Below are 21,295 nucleotides of genomic sequence, written 5' to 3'. Positions count from 1 at the left end.
AAAACTTTTAAGTATCTCCTTAAGTGGCCTCACCAGCCTCAGGGAGGCCGCTTGTTTGACCCTAAATCCACTCAAAATTGTTTGCGGACATTGACATTCGATGTCAGTCACCTGACAAAGTATTTTGTTGCTTTTGTACCACAGTCTAGACCCTGTGAAGGCAGCTTTCTGATGATGGCTCTTATTTCCGTGCTTACAGCCAGCCCAGCATTTGCTCTCCTGGCCTGGGACCTTGGTCCTCTGAAAAATAAATGGAGGGAAGCAGAGCATACAGCTGCACTTGTGAATTAGCACAGATTCCAGCGTCAGCTCCACAACTGCAAACAACACAAGAAGTATGAATTAAATACAATCAGCCAAGCATGCACTGAGAAAAACACTTGCTATATTTCTTAGATGTGATCACCCTCCCCCTTCCCTATTGATAAGGCTGCAAAAGCTTTGAGATGGGAGTACCTAGACTGATAGCTAAGAACGACAGCCAAGTTGCCAGAGAAGGAAGACAAATGCTGTCAAACAGCAGAGGAAGTTTTAAGAAGATTCCTGCTGTTCCTCAGTTTTGCTCAACAACTTCTTAAGTACATTACTCCTCTGTGCAACACAGACCCCTAAGCGGATAGAAAGTTATTCCAGAAAACAAGATCCTAAATCTTAGGCACACCACTTCAGCCCATGAAAGGCAAAACCCCTCTAACGGGTAGGTAACTTGCACAAAAACACCTTTCAGATATTACACGGTATTAATCCATAGCATGAAAACAAGCTTTTCATTATGCCCTACCACCTCAAAGTTCTCTAGAACTGTAAGAGTTATCATGAATTGCTTAGCCATCTTGATCCTACAACAAACTTCGCACCTTCTCAAGGCTAACAAGGCTAAGTGCCATGTCCTGCACTTGGGGCACAACAACCCCATACAATGCTAGATGCCGGGGGGAGAGTGGCTGGAAGCTGCCCAGCAGAAAGGGACCTGAGGGTATTGGTGGATAGCCAGCTGAACATGAGCCAGCAGTGTGCTCAGGTGGCCAAGAGGCCAACAGCACCCTGGCTTGTATCAGAAATCGTGTGGCCAGCAGGACCAGGGAAGAGATTGTCCCTCTGTACTTGGCTCAGGTGGGCCTCACTAGAATTTACACCTTGAATACTACATTCAGTTTTGGGCCCCTCACTACAAGAAGGACATTGAGGTGCTGGAGGGTGTCCAAAGAAGGACAACGAAGCTGGTGAAGGGTCTAGAGCACAAGTCTTATGAAGAGCAGCTGAGGGAGCTGGGGTTGTTTAGGTTGGAGAAGAGAAGGCTCAGGGGATACCTCACTGTACCTTACAATTACCTCACAGTGAAGTGGAGATTGGGCTCTTCTCCAAAGCACCAAGTGACAAGATGAAGGGAAATGACCTCAACTTGCACCAGGGGACCTTTCGGTTGGATATTAGGAGGAATTTCTTTACTGAAAAGCTTGTGCAGCATTGGAACAGGCTGCCCAGGGACGTGGTTGAGTCACCACCATCCCTGAGGGTCTTCAAGAAATGTGTCGATGTAGAACTTCATAGCATGGTTTAGCAGTGGACTTCAGTCCGTTTAAAGGTTGGACTGGATGATCTTAGAGGTCTTTTCCAACCTGAATGATTCTATGATTATCTAAGCTGAAGTCAGGCATTTTCTCACTGGATCATTTAATTCTGACAAGCAGCAATCACAGAATCATAGAATGGCTTGGGTTAGAGGGGACCTTAAAGATCATCTACTTCCAACCCCCTTGCCATGGGCAGAGATGCCTGCTACTAGATCAGGTTGCCCAAAGCCTTGAAAGCAAGGCGAGGTTTAAAATAATCAAAACGCACAAAGAGAGAAAGCAATATCATTTTGGTTTCTTAAAAACAAAAAAAAAGTACCAGTAAGTGATAACCAGAACATGAAAGTCTTCAGCTCCATGTAAATGTTAGTATAGTTATTAAAAAGAAGACCGTCACCAAGGTCACTGGGATCACCTGCATGGGCAAAGGGACTTGTGCTTCCACTCTTTGACGCCACTGGCTATACAAGTGATGGGCAATTCAGGGATGCGAAAAGGAATGATCTCCCTATAACAAATATTCACCCATGCGCGTCTGCTGGCAGATTGAGGTGACCAGAAATTAATCTCAAGGCATACACTGCACAGGCAGGTGCGTACATGAACAGCATTTAATGTGCTATTGTGTTACAAATCCTGTATAATTGAGAAAAGGAAGGAATGTGGGCTGCAAGAGGCAGATTAGTCATGGGAAAACAAATTTTCCGTGGCTAACAAACTTCTTAACTCTTCTTGTCCTAGATCAACTGAAAATAAGCTACAGACCACAACAGCGTCCCTTGTGAAACCAGTCAGAAACTTTTTACAGTTTACTACCCTGAGACAGTACGAGCTCAGGCACTGAAGTAGAAGAGGTCACTGCACTTTGACTGCAGACAGGGCTTTATTCTGGACAGTTCTGTTCTCCTCCCTTGTTTAGCGCACCAGGCAAACCGAAAAGTTTTGCATCTAATGCACTTACAGATGCAGATTAATAAGAGCTCTGATGTTTTCAGGCAACACTATTTTGTCACTTTCCACCATGGAATTTCTAAAGCTTTTTTTTTCCCCCCATCCCCTTTCTCATGCTCTTTTGCTCAGGGTTTACAAGATTACCTAAAATTGCAACTTGTGTTGTGAAAATCAGCAGCTAAAGTCAACGTGCCAGTTGCAGCTTTGTGTTTCTATTGAAGCTTGAAGTCTTAAACATAGCACCAATTTACTTAACTATGTATTTCAGAGAAGATAAGTACATTTCCAATTTTTGGAACATTGCTGGGAAATGTAAAAAAAAGAACACAGCCCTAAAAATACAGTGCTAAGGCCAATTTCCAGCGTCAGCTGTATGGCAAATCTCAGAGAGAAAAAATAACAATAAAAAACAAAGTGTGGGGGGAAAAAAAAGGTCAGTTGTAATGTCGTTGGGTTGCACACAGAGAAACGAAGCAAGTTAAATGAGCCTAGACAGCATCTTGTATGGTCTACAGACACCAGTTATTCCTGGTACTGAAAGAAAAAGCTCATTCCCATATGCTCTCTATCCTTCGAAACAGAGCTCAGTAGTTGGGAATTCCTTCTACATTCAAGCAACTGATGAGTTTAAACACGTAAAATGCAGATAATGAGTTTCCACCAGTAAGTTCATGCCATCTGCATTTAGTTCCTCCAACATTTTGCCTCCGAGTTTTAAAGCCACATCAAATATATGAATAAAACAACAAAACCTTAGCTTTATGTGCAGCAGACTACAGAGCTTGCTGCAGCGAGGCAGGGCTGGGTCACGGTAAGACCTCTGAAGTCTGGAAGACGTCCATCAGGAGCCAGAAAGGGCACTGAAAATGGTCACGACCTTCATATTTGAGAGCTTTACTTTGGGTGTAAAAATACCTGCACTCATTTTATGATAGTAGCAAAGCTAGAAAGCCAGGTTTTTGATCTCATCCTTTACTGGCTGAATCTTACACCTCACTTTTGCAAGACTCATGCTTAAATGTCATTGGCTTCGGTGGGATTTCAGTATTGGTTTAAAAGCTGACTGCACACTCAATTGTTTGGTTGCATCCGGTCTGTAAGGCATAAAAACCACAACAAATGTAAGACTTATTTTGTTACAGAACTCAAAGGAGAGCAAATAGGAGCATGAGAGCCAGCCAAAAGCAACCTGTATAAATGAACACATATAAACAGAGAGAATTTAATGGCGACTGATTGCGTTAAGCAGCCTTCAAGATGCACAGTAACTCAAAAGACAACACTTGCCTCTTCTTTCCTCGAAGGATGTTCCCACTTGGCCATGCCACCTTTCAGCCTCCTGCTTAACTCAATCAATAGGCCCAAGTGTCTTTGCAACGCAGGGGGAAGCGAGTTAAAACACAGAAACCTGACATTCAGCAAGAGCTGTGCTGACCTGAGAACCACAGCATATTCCTGCAAGCAAATCCAGCTGACTTATTCAGACCAAGTTACCAGGTTTTTCAATAAACATCTACGCAGCTTTGTAAGCCCAGATGATTAACTGCCAGTGATGTCTAGAAGTCTCCCTGCCTGTATGCACGGAAATACGCACGTGGATAGCTCCGATTTGAGCTTCCGTGCACACCCATAAGCCACACGCCGCTGTTTTGCTTCTATTTCTCGCAGGTGTAAACTCTTTCAGGCGCAGAAGGTAATCCTATACCAGGAAGATCCCCTCAGGACTATACGTACATTAATTCACCACACCTCAGCATTGATTAAGATGCAAATAGCTTGCTTTAAAGCACAGGTTTTAACTTGCTTCAAGAGAGATGCCTCCTATGCGATCCCATCGAAGTACAGCTCTTTCAAAGTTGTCGTAATTAAAGCACAATCCAAACGCAGAACAGAAAGCTTCATAATTAGCAAGTTCAAAAGAGGTCAGAGAGGCCTGAAGTTTGCGTGCCAGCAGTAGCTTATGCTTTGTGGAATAAAACCACCCAATTACTCAGAAATCACGAACCCGATTAGGAAAACGCAGGCACAGGTTCTTGTCCCCAAAGACAATCTCTTCCCTCTTTCCTTGCCTTCTGTGACCTAATGTGACTATGAGGAAACTGCAGCTGCCACCAAGCAATGTAGGTGTTGCAGAGGGGGTTAGTTACACATGTTGAGAAAACCATCACTGTACACCCTTCAGCTTACAAAACAGACTCTCGTGCTGCCAAATACTGAGTGAGAAGGAAAACAATTAATACTGGCATAAGGTCTCGTCTATTTCAAGGTAATCACATACCCAGAACTAGGCAAGCCCTGCCCGTGCTCTTTACTCTCCCAAAAGTCAGCAGCGGGATGGAAATGGCAAGGACACAGAAGTTAGTGCTGATCGAGGAACGCTCTGCAAAATAACAATTTCACTTTGCTCCCTTTTGTGCACATACGCAGACATCTTAGATACAGTAAACCCAAAGCAGAACGCTTTCCGCCACTGGTTTGTGTTATTTTTCTCTTCCCCTCCAGACTGGCAATAGAAGTGGAAGTTGTGCAGGTGGCTCCGAGCCAACCCTGGCAGAAGTCCCTTAACAACGCGGCGGTCGAGGGAAAGGCTGGCAGACTTCACGAGAGGCTACGAATAACCTTGCCAACACATGCATGCAGTGCAGGGACGTCAGTGCTCCCTGATAATATATCTGCTTTTACTATAATCACGTGTTTAGTGCCAGGATGAGGAGTGCATACTGCTTATAGCATACATATAAAATATCCAAAGGCCTTGGGTAACTGTTTAAATACTATGCGGTTGAAGCAGAAGATACAAAACCAAAAAAACCTGTGAATATCCTTCACTACAATTGTGTCCTTATATTCACCAGGAACAAATGAGGGATTTCCAGAATCCTGACGTATGCTTTACACTGGATGCTCCTGTGAGATTTCAAATGACTCAATGGAAAGAGACGACTTTATCACATTTTGCTTAAAATACAATCGCAGAGTTGCAAAATATATGTTCATACATATAGCTGTTTTTCAACAGAAAATTCATTTAAGAAAAATCTAGATGAAAAGGAGAAACATGGATGAAAGGCCTTTGCTATTGAAATAAAGTGTTCATTTCTGTTTAATTAAAAAAAAAGCTAAACAAGCTAATAAAGATATACTTGGGAGCTGACATTGGTATGTCTTCAAGAGAAATACCACCCGTCTCCTGTGTTGCTCTCCATTTCCCACATGGTCCACGCTCCCCTGACTGCCGAGCAGCACATCCCAGAAGGTACCACAATGATTCATCAAGCAGACGGGCGATGGGGGTCAGGCTGGCAGCCTGGCTCACAGAGAAAAATCAGAACATTACACACATGAACAGCACTCTCATGAAATGCTGATTTTCAGATCGGCCAGTTAGTTTTTTTTCATTGACTCATTGCCAAATTAAACATTTGAATAACTAGGTGCAGAGAAAGAGGAAGAAGTTGGTTTCCATGATTTTTCTTAAGCTGTCAGGAGAAGGCCCAAGAGCATATGCCCTTCCCTTTTAAAAGGCTACATCTGATGATGAGCTTACTAGAAACTGGAAATCCAGCGAAACAAAATAAAAACCCCAAAAGGACAGAGGAACAAAAGACATCCTTGAATATTTAGAATGGCAGCATATTATGCCAGCAGGAGTCCAACAGAGAGAGGTTGGAGAAAAATATTCCCTTTGTTCAGGCTGTGAGGAACTTCAAGTTTGATTTTTGCTTAAGGACCTCTTCAATAAATAATGGTTAAAAAAAATAATAAAGGCTCTTCTCATGATCAGGGATGGTCACAATACCACAGACTGCTTCCAAAGAGGAGAAAAATATGGCACGAACACTGAAACATAAATCAGTTTAGGTGAATAGAATGCATATTCTTTAACTTCTTTATATAGAGTAAACACACTGCATTACATCTGTGTAAACACAACTACCATAGATTCATGCTATGTAATAATATATTTGCTATTCTGAGCACATACGCTCCGTATGTAAGTGTAAGCCAGAGTGTAAACATACCAGGAAAGCAGTAATTGACAGCAGTTAGAGGGCTGTGCATGGAAAATGTATAGACGGCTCTCGATACAGAAAAATACACACCGTCTGACAAACTAAGACAGGAGGCTCCGCGAAGTCTGTCTGTATGCTGCCCGTGGTCCAGACATCCACAAGCTTTGATTGTTTCTTTGCTGCTCTCACACAGCATCAGCCATCAGGAACACTTGTCCACAGCTCAGCCCAGATCTGCCCCATCCCGGCGGGCACCCGCTCATCTCAATCTTTCACAGCTTCAGTGCTGTTCAAACAGATTACAATAACCTCATCTAAGCACAAAGTTCCCAGCAATCAAGGAAATTCCAGCTGCTTTATAACCCTGCAGCATGTCTCCACCTGCCCTCGGTTTTCCACACTAGTTTCTCACAGCGCTTACATACCCCTTACACGCCTGCGGCCCTTTTCTCCACAGAGGTTTCGTAGCCTGACCGGAGAACTTCCCACCTGCGTCCTGCTAGCCACCGCTCCTCTTCTGCCAGGACTCTGGAGACTGGTACTGCATACGGACATGCATAACCCATGCCCGGAAGCACTCTATTTTCAAAGGCCTTCTGCTGACAGATCTTATTTACACATCCTAAAAATCACAGGGACCTGTAAATGCAGTCACGAGAACTGGCAGGGCCCTCAAGAGCTTTCACCTCCCTGAAACAAAGCTACAAAGGTGTGTTGGCAGCGTCGCTCAGCTGTGCACACCTCGTCTCATCAGAGGTTTCCAAGAGCTGTGATGGCTGGAGCCCACCAGGACGTGGGATGAACTGTGTACTCCAGCCAACAGCCACCCTCAGAAAATGGCCGCAAGGACCAGTTTGCCTCCAGGCTGCTCGAAAGGGCGAAGGACTACGGTGGCCTTTGGGACGAAAACTTGCTGAGAGGAACACGATTTGTTACGACAGTGGTCCCCATCCCCGACGGCAGAGCACATCTCCAGCAGGACAGCAGGTCCTGAGGACAAACCATGGCACAAACCCCTGCGGCACAAAGGGCTCACAGGCCATGCCGCCTTCTGCACTGAGCAGAGGATTGGGTGTTTGGGGCTTTTCTGTTGTTTGTTTTTTGACTTTTCTCCTATAATATGAGTTTACAACAAATCATAAATAAATAAATAAATAAAAAGGCATAACTGCCGGTAACTAGCTAATTAAACAAAGCACATTTAAGCTGAAAATCTCCTTAATGACAAGTTCCAAGGGACTTTAGGATAACTTTCCAAAGGAAGAGATTGAAAACTAACCCTGATCTATTCTGAATTGGTGACAGATGGAAGAAAATACTTTTTCTTTTATTTTTCTTCATTATTTTAAATGCAGACAGTGGAAACTGGCACATCTCAATATCTAACTTTTAATAGTATAGCACCAGGTATACTACTTTCCTGCCTTCTCTCTATCCCCAATTCATGTGTTATTTCTGAAGCTCTGCCATTTTACAAACATTTTTCAGATTTTATAAGGAGACTAAAGGAAAGGCTCCCTAGAAAAAAAAATATCCCAGTTTTAAGTAGCCAACATTACTTCAACATTTGAAAGCTAGCATCAGGAGCTATCTGTACTCCACAGGAAACCCTCTATCAAGATCCTAGAAAACAGGAGGAGGGGAGGGGGGAAAACATACATTTAATGACTGAAGTTACTGACTGTGATCTCACCTTACTCCTTAATAAGCACAGTCACAGTGTCTGAAGCAACACAGAGCTACTGTATACTCCATGCTGGCAGTGAGCTCCCTTGAGGATTTCTCCCCTACACTACTTTTCCTTACCTTCTCTGCTCAAGTCACCACTTACAAAAAGCAACATATGTGTACACTATATATATATATTTTGTAATATATACTAAGTAATGTAAGATGTAAAGATCCAACGTGATGTAAAGATCTGTAATGTAACGATCCAATGTGTAACTGTTGTGGATCATTATCCTTAACTGGCTCAAGCAGGACATCTTCCCAATTCAGCTTGCATTTTCTCCCTTTTCATGCATAAATACAATGGCAGTCCAGAAGCCTGTCACAGTGTACTTTAAGTCCCAATTCCGTGTGAGCAACTTCTTCTTCTGAGAAACTGGAAGCATACACTTTTTTTTTTTTTTTTTTACAAAGCCCATGCTCTAGAAAGTTTGTTATTTAATCCATGGCACCTGCAAAAACCCCGTGAACAGATGAAAGCATGGAGATCTATTGGTATTAATAGCGGAGGACCCCTTGGAAGAAAAATAGACTTCTAAGGAGTCCACGACTACTCACACTTTGCCAGTGCTTTGCAAGGGTAGCATGAAAGGAAACAAAACAAAACAAAAACAACGGCATCACACTGGGGAGGAAGAGCTGAAGGAACAACTGAGAGCCATGTATGGCAGCAGGTCAAAAACTCGGGAAACAAGATGGAAAAACAGGTGGAACTTTAAAAGGAAAAAAAAATCAGGTAGAGAGGAGCTTAAAATTAAATAGCAAACTAATCAATTGAAAAGGAAACAACTGCTGTCGAGACTCAGGAGGTAGGAATTTAGTTCATCTCTGAAGACTTGTATTAAAAACAGCTTCAAAGCAAACAATATTTAACACGGAGTTCACAGCCAAAAGCACAGAAGGTGTATAAAGCAACCGATGAGAACTGGCTTGCTCATTTTGCTTAAATGAATGAATGCTAATTACATCCTCAGGGAGACTCAAAAGGAGTTTGCTACAGCCAGCATAAAATAATGCAGATTTTAAAGGAACATTTGGGATGCTCTCTCCAAATCATCACTCCTTTTTCATTAATACTCCTTCCAGTGGGAAGTCCCAACTGAAAGAATATTCTCCCAAGTTCTCACTTACATTTAGAACACGAGAATAAACAAGTTTCCTTCTGAAAGCGGTCACCAAGGTCATTTGTGAGGATATTGACTCTGAAATCTCAGCTTCACTAATGACACATGCATATCACAGAAGTTGCAGGAGTATTACAAAAACAAACAAACAAAAAACAACTGTATTGTATTGCTGGCTTTTGATACAATAGACTTTGATCATTTGGTGATTCTTTTAAACTATACCTGAAATTACATGACTTATGAGAAGCATTAGCTTTAGATTTAAAAATATATAAATAAATAAATAAAAATACAGCTTTGCTGCCAAAGACAATGCTTAGAAAACCTGCATCCTCAAATGCCCCAAACTAGAAAATAAATACGAAATCAACATAAATGTCCTCAATCTTTGGAACCCTAGTTACTGGTTTAGGGCAAAGAGAAACCTGGCAATACCAATATAACCACTTAAATCAATCACCTCAATGCACCAAAGCCAGTTGTCCAGAATTTACACCCTACTCCTTGAGGAGACAGAAAAGGGCAGTGAAAATTCACTGTGACTACCAGAAACAGCAGAGGTGGCCAGAGCAGCTACAGATGGACTCCAAAAAAAAGTTTTTTATAGAGAAGAGAAATACGTACAAAGCCAATCCATATTTTTTTTTCAAAAGGTATGAGCTTGAGGACAGAATAGAAATATATTTTTTTCTCAGTCCTTGCAGTAGATGCTGTGGACTTCTCATCCTCCATTGGTAACCATGTCCTGTCTTCACCAGAGCCACCCAGCACAGCTCAGCCAGCAACCTGGAGAAGGAGACACCAGAAGGAGCGGTCCTGCTCACTTCCTCTTCAGACACAGCTAGGACTACCAGCTCTTCTGTGAAGGACATCTGGAAACACCACCACAGCACAGAGTGGGAAGTCCAGCTCAGCCTCCTGACATCAGCGCAGCGCTTGCTGGGAAGCAATGGGGTTAATCAGAAAAATATGAACTCACAGGGCAACCTTATGTTCAGGAAAGGCTGACGTCTACTGCTGATGAACAACGTCTAGCAGGAACGACCAACTTCAAATTACCAAGATCAGGGTTCACTTTACTTCATTAGGATATAGTCCTTTTTATAGTCCTGGAGCTTTGATCAACCTGGTGTAGTGGGAGGTGTCCCTACCCACGGCAGGGGGGTTGGAATTAGATCTTTAAGGTCCCTTTCAACCCAAACCATTCTGGGATTTAACAGCCAGTTCTACCAATTTTAGCTGCCAACACAGGCAGTTTATTTCAGAAAAACTGCTCAAGTTCTATAAACATCCTGAAGACAGAAACGAGAGGCTCTTAACAAGCCAAACTCATAGAAAGTGAGACATTTTTAAATAACAGATTTATGGGTTTGTTTGCATTCTAGTCACACCAGTTACATTTCTTTTCTGAGCATGAAAATATTTTGTTACCTAATGAAATGGGCATACAGCGAAGATCAGTCGTTTTGCCTTTTAAAGACAGTGTAGGGGCCCCAATCACACTTCTCACTAGGTTTCCTCCTCACGGAAGCGTCAAAGCCTGAAAGACTTGGTCGTGAGATTTCAGGGCATGCTCTTAAAGGTTGATGGACAAACTGCACATTTATTACACAGGCCTGAGATACGGGTGCCACGTCAAACACTCTGGACAAAAAGAAAATCCACAAAAAAAGTACCAAGCTAGTAAAAAATCTCACAGAAAAGTGCGACCATCATCTAAATCATTACCAGGAACTAATAAACCCTAAATAAGGTGGAACTTAACCCAAAATCCAGCCGGAGGTCAAACATGAGAGACACGTACGGCTTCCCATAGCACCCACACCTGCCTCCAACCCCACCAGGTCCCCCAGCTCTGACTGGGAGCTGCCCTGTCCCCATGTCCCCACAGCCCCAGGGTCCCAGTGGGCCCCAGTCACCACCCCGGCCTGGCTCTGCTCACCGCCTGGCCATGGTGGAACGGGGCCGCTCGGCAAGGCCTCTGCCCCGCTGCTGGCCCTCGTTGTGCCAGGATGGCCCTAGCCCTACACTCTGCTACGCAGAAATGAGAAATCCAACATACCTTTCCCTTTTATATATATATATATATATATATATATATACACACACACACACTCTACAGTCTTTTATGCAGCTCAACCAAACATGAAATTTCACAGAACGAAGTCCTGTACCGGCCTTTTTACACACGTGAAAATGGGACACGGCACCAAGCACACAGTCCTGGCAGAAGGCCAGGGGTCACACAAGCTGTGTCCTGCTGCTTTTTCACTCCTTTGCCCCTCAGCACTCTGCCCCTCAGCAGTAGAGGGCTCCTCAGCATCCCCTCCTTGCAAAGAAGCCAGCTCAATAGCCGCCTACGACACGCCAACATCTGCCGACGTGAAACCAGACAAATGGGCAGCCTCAAACAAGGTCTGACAGTAAAACACCCCGGTTCACCAAATCCCTAACCCAGCCAGCTCTGTGGGAAGAACACATATCCTGGGGAAAAGCAGTAACATTGGGGTTTGGTTTCAACCACCCCTGGACAACCCGCTGCCCCAGCAAGAAGCATGAGTAGGACCAATCCAGCAGCCAGCCCCCGATTTAAAACACGCTCTGGTCTTCAGTGGTTTGCAGGAGCCTGTTATGGGGCTGAAGTATGCTGACGGCAGACAGCTGAGGACTAAGGGCCTGGAAGAGATGCAATCCTGTATGAACTTGCAAACTGCCGTACGGTGGAGCCTGCCAAGCCTTCCTCCTCCCCTGCTCACTCACACACTGTGACGGCTTTGACTCCTCACAGCTCCTTCCACAGAGGAAACTAAAAGTGACTAAAAAGAATTAAATAGAGTGGTTTTAAAAGAACCGTTCAAGCAAATATACCCCAAAACATAAGTTGCTGCATCAGCTCTCACAAAAGCTTGGGATGGGTGTGATAAGAGCCTGCAGCTTGCTGACAGTGCTGGTGTGCTGGGTTTTTCAGTTGAAGTTTATTTAAATTGTGCAAGAGTAAATTTATACAGCCACAAGATCTTATTTATGCCTTCCCTTCCTGCATTTCTGCTGTTCGTCAGTCCCTCTTACCTTCACCTAAATCAGACTCAAAACATTTTGGAGAAGACAGCTCTGTGTGAACTGGAACCCTGAGAAGCATCAGCCCTTACACCACCAAAATCATTAGCAATAAATGAATTCATTTTGCGCCACATACTGCAATATGGAATCTTTCTGTTCCCTGTCCCCCTCCTTTTCATTGTCTCGATGCAATAAAGAATTAACTTTGTTACAGCCAAAAGAGTAGAGAAAGACCAGAACTGTACTTCAGAAACAACATTAATCAGCTGCAAATAAATCACAAGCTGCTTTCACTGTGAGGGGCTTACAGATATGAAAATATTTTATACGTGAAATGGCAGACTTATTTTCAATTCCTCTGTACTGATTCATTTTGACAAACAGGCTTACGTTTCCAGCAGGGGAAACAGACAGCCATAAATCAATCACGTTATCTTTCTGATGAGCTGCAAGTTGTCTTTTACTGCACACAAGCAATGTATGTGGTTTTAATGTATTTTACAGCTAAAACATCTGAGGCATTTTATAAAAACGCCACACATCTAAGATTTTCCTAAACAAACTGGCAGCCAGAAATATTACAAGAAGATGATTTTGAGTAATAGCAAAACCAAAGAACTTGCAGGGCAGCAACGTGCAGCCTGTGCCATTACTGGTATCTAAGGGGTCTGAAATGCCTTGAAGTCATCTACAGATGCTGTTTAATATTCTTGGTTTCAGCACTCAGTCCCAGACACAGAATCATCAACCAGAAGAAACAAAAACAAAAGAATTCAGGCATTCACAATTGCAGAAAAGACCACAGGACACATTGCTGACAAGTTCTCAGGCAGTTAACTGCTGCAAGCTTTCAGTGTGCTGGTGGAAAGGATAAAAAGGTATTGGTGATAACACAAAGAGCACTGCTAGCATTTATGCAGGTGTTGCCCTCCCTCATTACAGAACTGCTCAGAATTTGATGCATTTGATCATATGACTTCATTTGATGTCAACAAGAAGTCAAAGCATGTTCACAGAGTTATCTCCTGGTTCTCCCAGACACAGATTTCCTGTCTAATTACGGCGTGTCCAGCAGCAGTGAGATACTCAGAACGTGGTTCCTGATACCTACGAAAAAAGGAAACTCATCCAGATGTTGTGATGGATGGAGAGACTAGTCAGGCGAGCGTATGGATACGCCCCAAACAGCAGTCATGCACAGGTCATACTTTTCCAGTTTTGAAGAGCTGCAGGAGCTTCCTGTAGCAGTTCCATAACTAAACACAGCCACATGTTTTCACTTAATATGATGCATGGCACATATAATAGTGCTTGCTCCTTATATGAAGGTTTTTAGCCAAAGCCTTCCGAGTGTGCTCTCTGGTCAGATAAACCATTTATAAAAGGGATCCAGCAGACACAGGCTAACCAGCTCCCTTAATGTCTTGAAAAGAAATCAGTGCTACAAAGTAGAAGCACATTACCAGCCAGATGCCTTCACAGAAGACACCTTCAACAAGCCGTGTCTTTTCTTTCTTGCTACATTAATAAGGAACATACCTCCTTTCAGCAAGTAATAGCTTTCTGGAGCACTCACATCCACTCCTTTCCCAGAAAAAATAAAATATGGGAAAGACCTTTTTATTATTTGTTTTATTATTATTTTTTATTTAAACGTTCCCTGCCACCATAACCCAGTGTCTGGTGCATTGTTTCTGGTATCTGTCTCTGGGCAGCTTAGAGCAGTGAATGGCTGTGAGCCAACATGTTTTTAACCTTCAAGAATAGCTGGATAGAGGCATGCAAATTTTGGCCTGTTTTACTTATGAGCGACACATTATAAATAGAGAGCCACAACGGACAGACTCAAGACAGGGAGATTCAAATTAAGTCATTATTTTAAGTGCATTGTCTGAAAACTCTGAAGAAAAGTGTAACTGGCAGAGGCTTTTAGCTTGGTGTGGGAGTTGGAAGCAGCATCTCACCCCATCCGGCAAGCCAGTGTCAGGAAGTCTGGCAGAAGACCTCTGAGGGACACCAGTAAGGACCACAGACCCTGCTAGGTTAAAACTCATGGGACAGCCACGAAGGAAAGACTTTGCAAAGTGACTCACTTGGCCAGCCCACGCTGGTTAAGTGCAGGCTTCGGGTAAACCGTGCAGCATGACAAGGCACTGCTGGAGAAGCCTGAATACATGACTGCTTCCAAAGTGTGCTGCTATTCTTAGCGTATAGATGTACGGCATGCCTAAATCCAGTACCCTGAAAAGCAATGGCATTTCCTGAAAAGAAGAAGAGGGCAAGAAGTAGGGAAGACTAAAATCAGTTGTCTTTAATCACATCTCCAATTGTAAGAAAACCTGTCCGTACAGAGCTGGGTGAAATTTAAGATTTGTCACGACTGAAAAAAGGGATTCTTTCTGTAACAGCAACATAGTAATTTCAGAGTCTTCAAAACAAACTTTCATTATAACACAAGCTTCTAAATCATCCAAATTACATATATGAAGTATTTTCACATATGCATATTTTTGTCTACTGCAAGATCTGAAGCAAAAGATAGCATAAAATTTACTGCTATGTTTTCCTGCAAAGCTGCAGAAGTTTCTTCTGTGCCTCCCTGAAGGACACGGCTGCATGTCACAATTCAAGCATTGTACAAATCAAAGATCTACACGCACATGTATAGGTATTTACTCACCAGTTTCAAATAAATAAAAATACAATCAAAAATCTTTGATATGCATCTTGAATGTTTCGGTTGTGGCTTCTTGCCCCTTGAAAATAGCTCGTGACGACCTGCAGACATCTCACAAAAGCAACCCAGAACATGTATCATTTTAAGCCTTCTCACTGTTTCTTTTTGGGCTCTACGCATCGGGTAAAACTTGGTTTCACAACAGCTCCTAGCCTAAACCACACTTACGTTACCTGTCCTCAGCTGAAGGCACATTCTCATTGACTAAAGCACAACACACGAAGCTATACAAGGGGTATCTGCTCAAATGGCTAAAACCTTTGCCAAAAGCGCCCGACTTTCCCCCACTGGAGTTGCACACGTTGGCAGAGGCTGGGCGATCCAATACTGCAGGGGTGCCTTCATCTCCCAGGCTTTCGTTTGCCCTGTGCACTGCAGGGGGGCAGCAGCTTTCCCAGCTGCTGAGTGGACACAGCCGAAAGCAGCCCAGGGGAGAGCTGCAGAAGGCCTGCTGAAAGGGACAGCACCACTGCGAGAATAAAGCGCATCTCACCCTTGCTGCTTATTTTGTGCCAAATTGCAGGGGAGGGTGAAGGAGAGCATGTTGCAGTTTGGCACTGCTGGTGTAGGATGCACCAGAGGGCCCTGCTGAGAATTTGGGAAACCTCTCCTGTACTGCAGACACCCCTGGGAGCCTCCAAACCCTACCTTGTAGCATCTGAACCAACAGGGGCCAAATGAGGGATCCTGCCAAAGATCCCAGCAGTTGGGCAGCAGGGACAGGTACAAGGAAGCCCAGGCAGCAGGGGAGAGGAGCCCACGATCAGCAAAAGCAGTCGCACGGTGGTTCCTGGAGGGAAGGCAAAACTCCCAGAAGTACCCTATAAAGTGACGTTTTCCTGTGAAGGAATACAAAGCAGCTGCTTTTGTAAAGTTGCATTTCCTAAGCACTAGAGAAGAAAGCGCACAAAATATATATATATACACGTATAGCTGGTGATGAAGGCTAGCCATCCAAGCCTGGAAACAGCTTCCCGGCCAGTCTAGAGACTTCTGGACATGAAGCACATAGAGAATCCAGAACAAACAAGAAACCAATAAGCAACACTTCCTCCTCAAATAAGCCTTTTCACAGAAAAGTTTAACTCTAGTCCAGCACCAAGACATTTTTGACAGATTCACTTCAGCATGCTGGTAGCAGGCTATTGAAGTGCTCCCATGCTAAACATATTCTCCTTTCATATTCGCAGAACTTAAGGGGAAGATGTAATTTTAGACATTTCTCTCAGGAAAAAACCTGCAGCTGCCAAGAAACACGAGTTAAAGATAATGGGAGGTGGGGGAAGGATTTCTAATCATCCTTACGTTGCACTTGCTAGAACTTTACCCTCCACATACCTGCTGCTTTCACATTTCTGTGTGTTAAGTACACAGCAAAGACACCATTTACCTCCTCAAGCACAACAAAACTTTGTCAAGATTGTTCAGGAAAATTAACAGAAGACATTGGTAAAGCTCAGCTTTCCGTACTTATCAACTTGGGTAAATTTAATTTATTTCCATTGTCATCTCTGAAGGAATATAAAACCCCCTTCTCTCTTCACGTAGAGATGTGCAAAAGGACAAGTTAAAGTTGCGTCAAAACCTGGCAGACCTCTAAAGTGGCTCTCTCACGTTACAGGGAAGAAGAGAATCAAAGTTAAAACCTCTAATTTGGAGCCACTTTCAAGGTATTGCAGCATAAATTTTCAGTCTGAACAGCTTTAACAGCGTTCCTTTAAATATAATTAATAGTTAGAAGCAGTGGCAGAGAACTGACGGCCCGCCAGCAATGCTCTGCGTGCTGAGCTTTCGACTTACCCCACTAAAAAAATTTAAGTGAAGATCTTGTGAAACGAACTATCCCCAGCACATCACAAGTACTTCACATATGACATAACCTGAAGCAGCAAATCAAAGAAAAAACAAAAACACATTTCAGAAGCAGAAAAATTAGCCAAGTATTTCAAAGAACATCTACTTTGTTACCCCAGTTGGCAAAAAAAACATTTTTACCTCTCCCCATGAAGGTGCTCCTGGGACCCTTGCACTGCCCTCACCTCACATATGGCAGCCCAGTAGAAGGCTCACGAGTCAGGACTACCTAAGTAGAATATTTTTATACACCTTATCAGCTATGAAACAATCAAGTAAGTGCCTCCCCCCCAGGTTACTTCAGCGACCCCTCTGAGATGGCCTACCTGCAGTAACTGAATTACACAAAATTCCAGCATGGGGTCAAAAAAAACAACCAAACAACAACAAAAATAAAAATCACCAAACAGGAAGACTGTATTCATTCACTATTTGTGCCATCAATGCAAATTGTGCTCTTCACACACTCTCTGGCCTTCAGTCAGTTACGCAAAGTTTGTAGGCACAGCATCAAGGCACCTGAAAGCACGGGCTGAAGCCTGTGCCCGTGCCAACTCCTCTCTTACTGTTAATCAGTACACAGCAGCATCTGCACAGTGGACTTTTTACGTAGGCATCTCCAATTACTTCACAATGGTACACATTTATGCTATTTTAATTTACAGAGGGGGAAAGCGAGGAAGAGCAAGCAAGCCTAAGCAACTTGCACAAGGTTATATGTCAAAGAGCTTGACTTTTCAACCCAGTGGCCCATTCAAAGAATGCCAAGTATTTTTTTCCTTGCATCTTCAACAGCCACAAATTTGACTCAGTTGTTACCAATTCCGTTCTTATTTGTATAGCGGAGGAAAAAATAAGAATATTTCAGTAATTCAGTTTATTGACATCTCTTGGTTTCAACTGTCGGAGAAGCGAGGGGACTACAGTGAAATGCATCTCAACATCACCAAACTGTTTAAGAATTGGGTATTAGACACTTCACGTTACATGCTCATTTACACTTTTTCACAGACAAGAATCTCACCTGCACTGATAGCAACCTCAATTGCAAGTTTTTATAAACCCTTTGTTCATACACTCTAGTCTCTCAGGAAGCCTGTGTCATGCCTGCTAGCATCGACTACTGCAGAGGACCAGCAGCAAGCGGCACCCAGCAGCTGGCAGGGGTGAAAAGTAACTGCTTCTGAGCTCTGCTGCATCTCCTTGACATCCATCCTCGAGGATGCGATCCCTTAAGAACCACCCAGAAAGAAATGCACGGTGCTTTGATAACACTCGGTGGTGTCAGGAGCTCTCGGTGGGAATGACTGTACCTCATGAAGATGGCTAACTTTATGTGAGAAAGCAGAGATGCAGCACCAAGGGATGACAATGTTCTTGATGGATATAAACAGGACATCTGTTGCGTTCGAGGTCACTTTAACATGTCATTTCTGCTAGGTCTCTCTGCGGCTGGGAGTCTTGCTTATTTCTTCACATACAATCATCCAGCTATCTGGAACTTATTTAGGAGGAGACAACTGGTCCAAAGGACAACTCTTGGGATAAAGCTGTGCCTTAGGACATACTTATCTGCTTGTATTCATGTGATGTTTTTTGTCTTTTACTTGGCCTGCAAGCTATTTGAGGGCAGATTGTGCCTTTCTGTCCTGTGTTTAGGTTCAGACAGCCTGAAGGACACCCAGGTCTGCATCCTCCACGAGCTCAGCATCCGTGCAGTTGGCTTCAGGGGACCAGCACACACAGAACCAAGAACACAAGTGGGTCCTGTACGTACTTCTACGAAAGTTGTCACCTAGGATTAACGGGCAGAGAGCAATCTGCATTAAAAAAGCAACAAGAAAAACCTCAGCTGACACAACGGGCCCCACCCTTGGCAATGCAGAACTCCAGCTGCTTAGGGGCTTGGAGACAGTTTCTTGACTGCTGCAGCCCGGTCTGATGGATAGGAGCTATAATTGGGAATCAAGACACTAATTGCAATGCCAGATTTTTTTTTTTAAAGCCTGCCATACGACTCTAAGCCATCTTAAATATTTACTTCTTTCAGTTTTCTCCTCCAATCCCTTGCCTATTTGCAGCATAAGCTCAGCTGGGCAAGGAGTGCCTCTCTCTCAAAGGCTGCAGCACTGAGAAGTCTCACCCACAGACGCACCCCTTGCTCTACAGCTTTGAGAAGAGCTGCCCTTCCTGCAACCAGACAGACATCCGTCTGCTCCTATTTAACATATATCCAAGTATCCAAACATATATATATGTTTACAAACATACTATGCATATATATTGTTTTTCAGTGATTTAAATATCATAAAGGTTTTGAAAACAGTTCTCTAGTATTACATATTCCTTAGGTGATCTTAATGGCATCTCTTGAGGTTCGTAACCCCTTCACACCAATATTTTCCTCTAAAACGCAGCTTCTTTTTTAATGCAGCATAACTGCTTCCCATTATTTTTGTCAGAGGTTAGCTTTTCCTTACAACTGTCTACTAAAAGTGTGAAGACACGACTACAACAGTCTTATACCATGCAGCATCACTTGATTTCAGTTCCACGTACCTGTAGTATTGAACAAGTGATTTCCTATATACATATGTTTAGCTGTACTCTCATCCGGCCCTACCAGAAGGTCATCAGTGCTCTGCCTGAGCCCAACAGAAAAAGGATCTACCTGGGCTTTCCACAGCTCTGAAAACCAGAAAAGAAAAAAAAAAGATAGGAAGAACTCTGGGGAAGGCAAGAGGAACCTGACAAGGAAAGAGTCACTCAAGAGCTCAAAGGTCTTTAGTTTCTCTTTTTACTCCCTAGGGAAAAACAAACAAATCTCTTTGTTTTAACTTCCAGAAGGTGCACCTCTAAAACGCTCTTGAAGGGCAAATGGACTTCTTTCTTAGAAGTGCCATGAAAGAAATTTCACCAGCGCATCATGGGCTTTGAACAGAACAATGTAAAAGAACTAAGGGAAATCTTTCAAGATTAGAAACTAAGAATTCAGGTATTTTTCAGTCACCTTCCTAATCCCAAGGACAGAGTTAACTCATCACTCAATGTTTTTCACTGCCTACCATCAAATACAGATCACAGAACTCTGTTTATAGCACCTAAATTACTTTTATTTAGTATATCGTTCACCATAGCCTTTGGGTTATGGAGCACAGACGCTCTACAATAAAAACTTCAGTTTTATCAAGTTATGAATTCAAGAGCTGATTAAATTACTCCTGCTGTTTAAATAACAATCTGCTACCAAAAATAAGCAGTTTGTGTGGCTCTAAAATAGGCTCCTTGGCTTTGTCAATTAAAAAAAGCATTCAGTTCCTAGTAACAGTTCATTACAGTACACGCACATATAATCTGTATTCGAGGCGGCCACATACACATACATCCTATTGAAATTACTTGGAGAAGCTATTTCAATTTACCTAAAGGCATTCGGTCACCTGATGAGCACAGTTAGAGACCAACACAGTGTCATGCTGTGCAAAGAAAATGCTAGAGTTCATGTTGAGAATAAAGGTTTGAAAGAATATCACATTTTCTCTTAACAAAATAAACAAAGAGAAGAAATGGAATGTGAAACCTTAACTCACTATTAGGGTTTACAAATACAGCTGCTGATGATTTAAACAGTTTGGAGTCTTTATCACTAAGCTTAATAGGAAAATTGGACTTTCAAATGAGTGAAAGGTGAAACAAGCAGGCTATTGTGTGGTCAGCTTGAAGATTACATGCAAAAAGTGTATTTTTGATATGGGAGAAGTTACATTTGGCCTTCTAAGAGGAAAGAGAAGAGCAGGATATTAGCATCCTCTGCAAACTAATTGAAGACTAACATTCACATGAACCACAAAATAAGGCGTTCAGTCATCTTCCTAAGAAAATAAAGAGTTTGGCAGCACAACAGTCCTCAGAAATGCCAGGACAGAAACTTCTGTTGTCTTTGTTGATTTAGCAACTGATGTGTCCAATACCTTAGTGTTTTGTAAAGGAAGAACACAAACGCGTGTTCCAGCATCTTTCACGCTGGAAAGAAGTCTGTTGCTGCATGCCAATAAACCCAAGAAAAGCTAACTTCAACTCACAAATACCACCACTAGGACATTTTATGGCCCTACACAGACAGGGCTATCACTTACATAGGGATGGCTGCTGGATGCAAAGAGTAGGAACCAGCAACAAACAGCAGCTGCCCCCACGCACAGCTGGCAATCGCACCAGACACCTTCCTTACCTGGTTATCACTTCTCT

At 43.1% G+C, this 21,295-nt stretch overlaps 1 protein-coding gene across 1 annotated transcript in view; it reads right to left on the bottom strand.

The window, feature by feature from the left end:
• The window catches only part of SRPX (sushi repeat containing protein X-linked), a 46,459-nt gene that overhangs the window by 24,454 nt on the left and 710 nt on the right, over positions 1-21,295 (bottom strand). The window lies entirely within an intron of this gene.

Source organism: Cygnus atratus, chromosome 1, assembly GCF_013377495.2.
Source record: "Cygnus atratus isolate AKBS03 ecotype Queensland, Australia chromosome 1, CAtr_DNAZoo_HiC_assembly, whole genome shotgun sequence".
Lineage (NCBI taxonomy): Eukaryota > Metazoa > Chordata > Aves > Anseriformes > Anatidae > Cygnus > Cygnus atratus.
The sequence above is the reverse complement of the archived record's forward strand: the minus strand, read 5'-3'. Positions and strand labels throughout refer to the sequence as shown.